We start from the raw sequence: 5001 nt of genomic DNA, 5'->3' as shown, positions 1-5001 counted from the left end.
TAAAGACCGAGCCAGATTTCAGTGGAATGGTTTTGTTTACCCGACTCCTGTATTTTTGTCAACTTAAGTATAATTAAGGTAATCTAATGTTTATTGTCGTGGATGTTTTTGTACATTCTGTCTCTCGGCATCATAGCATCTTCACCTTTTAAATGACCTGCATTTGATTATTCATGCTTTTTTCATTTTCGTTGGAAAGTACAGTTATCCTCGGGGTTTGCCTGAGAGAACATTTATTGAAATCGTTATTGTATCCCAGTAAAAGATCACATCTGAAACACATCACCCTCCTTGTAGGTAATATCAATTTTGTCCATTATTCAGTCAACTATGCAGGTAATATTATAAAATATACTATGGACTTAAATATCTTATTCTCCTAATACTGCTTAGCTGATAAATCTGAAATACGACATGTAATTTCCATCAAATCAACAAAACATAAAATCAGTTAGATAGTTTTGTGTCTTGCTCTTAAGAACCAAAGGCAGAAACTTGAATGGTAAGAGGATCCATGTGTGCAAGGCATGTCATGGTTGAAGTGTTGTAAGATTATATTATTTGAGTTTTAGTCTTGATGCTCTGAATGTGATGTAAAAAAGTAGCTACAAAAAAGTAGTAATTTATAAATCAAATACTACATGTTTGATCTAACAAGCTGAAAGTTATTTATTGGCAATGTTGTCATCAAATGGCTCAGTACTTGAAGCAGCTGCTAATATCCTGCCAAAGGCCCACTAGGCAGTGGGCAGGATTTTACCTCAACTCACAAACATGTCGGAGTCTTGGGGACCACAAATTATTAGTTTTATTGTGTGTAGAGAACTGTACGTTGGGATAATTTCTTTAGAGCCAGGAATGAATCATTGATCATGTGGACTGATGGATGAAATGATGCGCGTAACTGCTCTGAAAGGAACAACCAAACACTTAGCAAAGTCATAGATGTGTTGTGGGTACAGTGAATAATGTTGTGCGTCCCTCTGGATGCAGTGAATGTTTTCTGCATCCATTCTCAGTCTACATTCGTGTGTACTGGATGCACATTTGCGCAGTGCGTAAAACTGAGTGGAGTATCCTGTGGTTAAAGCGTTGCTTGTCACACCGAAGACCTGGGTTCAATACCCCCACGTGTGAAGCCCTGACATTGCTGGAATATTTCTAAAAGCGGCATAAAACTCACTTGACTACCTTTCACATTCTGGTTGAATCTGACAATTGCATTTTTGTTTCAGATGTTCCAGGAATACAGTCACAAGTGAAAAGTGAAGAAGTTGTTTATTTTTATACTCTAGTCATGTGATAACCTTTATGTATTGGACTCCTTGTATTTTTCCTATGCCTCTATTCTCTATTGTTGGTTTGTTGAATAACAAAGACTTGTTTTGTACATAAGTGCTGTTTTCTTTGTTTACATTTGATTTTGTTTACCAATGTCTCAAATGAATTTTGTTATAAATGAGACATTGATTTTTCTTGATCATTGATCATAGCTTCTGAATAAGAGGATGTATAAATATTTTATTTTTCTTATCCCATACACTAGTCTCGCCCATTTCATAGACATTTTATATTTCAATAGCCTTTTAGGAACATCATTACATACAGTCTTGGTACCAGAAATGCATACTTTTAGTGGTTTTTATGAGAGTTGAAAGAAAGTGTTCGAGTCCTCGAATATGTAAATTTACGGCTTAGGTAACATGGCATTCTAGACTAAGAAAACAATTGAGAATCGCTTGTCTTTTAATTCCCAGTACGAAGATATATGGTAGATGCTTAATACCTAAAATATATCAACACAGGTTGATTGAATCGCAAGAAATGTGGAACTGATTTTTTTGTCAAGTCTTTCTGCACACATACATTAGCTTGTTATGTTGTGGAATTCTACAAATCAGCAAGACTGTGCTTGCTACCACAAATAAGTAAGGCCAAAACAAATTTTCGACACATATTTGTTAGGCCATGAGACAGTACCACAGATAAACAGACTGATTGAAACAGTTTGTTTATATAGCCCATACAGCTTCTTAGGGCAAGGACCCGGGCTTGATTCTTCACATGGGTACAATGTGTGAAGAAGCCCATTTCTGGTGATCCCCTGCCAACATATTGCAGGAATATTGCTGAAAGCAGCGTAAAACCAAAATTGCACCTAGGACAAGGGCTTGACTGCCCAGTTTCTATTGAAATTGGCTGAAATGCTGTTCATAAAACTCAACATTCACTAGTTCTTTTCAAGGCTAGTTTGATTACTGGCCATTAGATTGTTTTCTAAAATTCAACCCCAACGAAAGTAAGTGTACATTAGCTGTTTTATCAATAGGTTACCATCTTTTTATAAGCATAAATCATCTCATTGTGCTTGCTAGCCCAGTTTACTTAGGTCCACTTAGTATGAAGTTATTTTATTTAAACAGGATTAGTTTTATTGTGACATTTTGACTTGTATCTGTCTTTTTCAGTTTGACATTTTGTCATTTTTGTGGAATAATTTCTATTCATGTGGGGTCTGAACATTGAATCCTTAAGTTCCATTGCTATTTACTTAGATGGCACAATATGGTATTTTGACAATGTTTGCCATTGCTTTATCTTTTAGCTCATTTTGGGGGTTGTAAGTTTGTCTTATTTTTTATATACTCAACAACAAAAGTTAAGAACCACCCCAATTTTCAATATGAAAGTATTTAATAGTTCATATTATGATCCATATAATACTTAAATATTGAATTTTGTAAAGAGATTATTTATTTTTTAATTTTGAGGATTGCTAACTTTGATAATGTGGATTAGACATTTCTTGAGTGATTTAAGGTAGCATTTTTGTATCATTTCTGACAGTTAAAAATGAATTCCAGTAAGCAAAAATTTGTAGGTCTGTGGAAAGCTGCCGTGATAATTTTCCTTGAATGTTCAATGTTCAGCTTTGTTCAAAGTACATTTTAATTACCAATGCAATTCTGTCTTTGACTTCTTATTATTATTTGTATTTGCAAGAAACTTTGAACCCATTAAGTATGTTTAACCGACTCATGTAACTTTTTGTATCATATTTTCATATTGTATTTCTGAGTTACAAAACATTTTATTCAGTAAATAGGTTTAGGAGTGACGTGGATTGCAACCGAATCACTAATTGTAACAGCAAAACAAAATGTTGCTCGTTTTGTGAAATTCATCCAGTGTAAGAAATTTCTCAAGTTTGGATTAATAGTGTGTATATATGTATTGTTACATGCAGTTGCCTGTTTGAGTTTATTTTGCACAGTTATAAATTAATGCACTTGTTTTGTTGAATTAGTTCTGGCAATGAATTTAATGGTCCTTGTTTTGAGTTGGCCATATTTCTCCTTATTGATTGTGCTATTTTGAAAGTGCTATTGACATTTTCGTTGACACCTTCCCTTAGGTTGTACATGCTTTAGTATACAAGCGAATCTGGTTGTTGGGAGGTTAGTTGCTAGTGTTTGTAGCGGAGACCTGTCAGTATTCATGTTGCTTGTCCTAATGTATACTCAACATATATTCCTTTGAACACACTTCACCACCCCAGTCTACCTCAATTCCAGTTTAAAAAGTTGATAGTTGGAGCAACTGTTTCACAAAATGTTTGCAAAAAATTATGCTGATGCCATATTTTTAATGATAGTGGCTTCTTTTCTTTCAAGAACAGACAAAACGTCTTCTTTCAGAAAGAAATAACTCGAGTTTATTGCAATTATTGGTTCAAAAGCACATTTTCTTATCCTATGTTTAATATACTCACATGCAAAAGTAACGCAAGTCAAGTATAAGCAGATATGTATGTAATTTTCAATATTAAACACAAGAAATGCAAACGGTCTGATAGACAAAAATATTGCTTGAAGACATTTCATTGGCTACTAAGACTGATGACATTATTAAGTTTTCGAAAGGTAAAGGGGTTGACGAGAGCGGATCTCGCTGGTGTTTATGGGTAATGTGCCGATCTTGTCGAGGGTTTGTGACCCTTGGACGACCGCTTCCGAGGAAGGTCATCTGTGGTCTTTGTGGCGTTGTATCGATGCTGGAGACTGTAAATAGTGGTTATGTTTACGTCGAAATGGCGGGCACCATTTTGGGCAGACACTCCAGCTTCCGAACGTCTGATAGCCTGGTTTATTTCAATTTGAGTTAAGCGTGGCATTGTTGAGCAAGTAGTAATAGACCTAATTTTTGTGCAGTCATATACCCACTAATGGTGGTGACAATTCGTGCATGTTAGATTTCACTAGAAGTGTGTGCATGATACCCACATGTTCATTGGTAAGGTGCGTTTTGGTGATTCCTTCCAAAACGCAACAAAAATGATTGTTAACACCATCAGGCTTCACTATATGCCAAAAACCCATATCAATTTAAGGTCTGAGTTTGTTTCCTATTTGGATAAAAAAACTTGCGTTTCTTATGCATGTGAGTATATATTTTCAAGTTAATGTATTTTAATGTACTCTTTTTTGCAAAGTAATATTTCAGTGATACTTAACAATTTATAAGAGATATTGATATAATTAGGGATAAATAAGTAGTTCATCCTATTGCTTTGACAGTTTTACAGATATGCCTTGAAAACAAACATTTTAGCAGTGGATAATTTTTACACACATCTTTCCAAGGAAATCATTCATGCAGTTTTACATAACTGAGACAAAACTGTTTTAAAATGCATGTAACAGAGTGAGATGTAATAGGAAGCTTTTTAAGAAATCTCAAATGGAATGTTAAGATTTTTATTGCTTTAACAAATGTAGTAATATTTTACCATCAGTAACGACTCTCCTGCCTTTTATAAAATTTTATGTAGCCTCTTCAGATCATGGGATATATGTCCAATCTTTTTATTTCCAGAAGTAAGGGAATTAGTTACACAATTCTGATTGTTTCTATGTTCATTTTGTCATATTTCCTGAGTTGATTTTCTTTGTCATTTCCATTTTGCCTTTTTTCAGGTGATGGTGTATGCTAGAAAAAAAA

This window comes from Haliotis rubra, unplaced genomic scaffold, assembly GCF_003918875.1.
Source record: "Haliotis rubra isolate DU_JTF1 unplaced genomic scaffold, ASM391887v1 Scf234, whole genome shotgun sequence".
NCBI lineage: Eukaryota > Metazoa > Mollusca > Gastropoda > Lepetellida > Haliotidae > Haliotis > Haliotis rubra.
The sequence above is the reverse complement of the archived record's forward strand: the minus strand, read 5'-3'. Positions refer to the sequence as shown.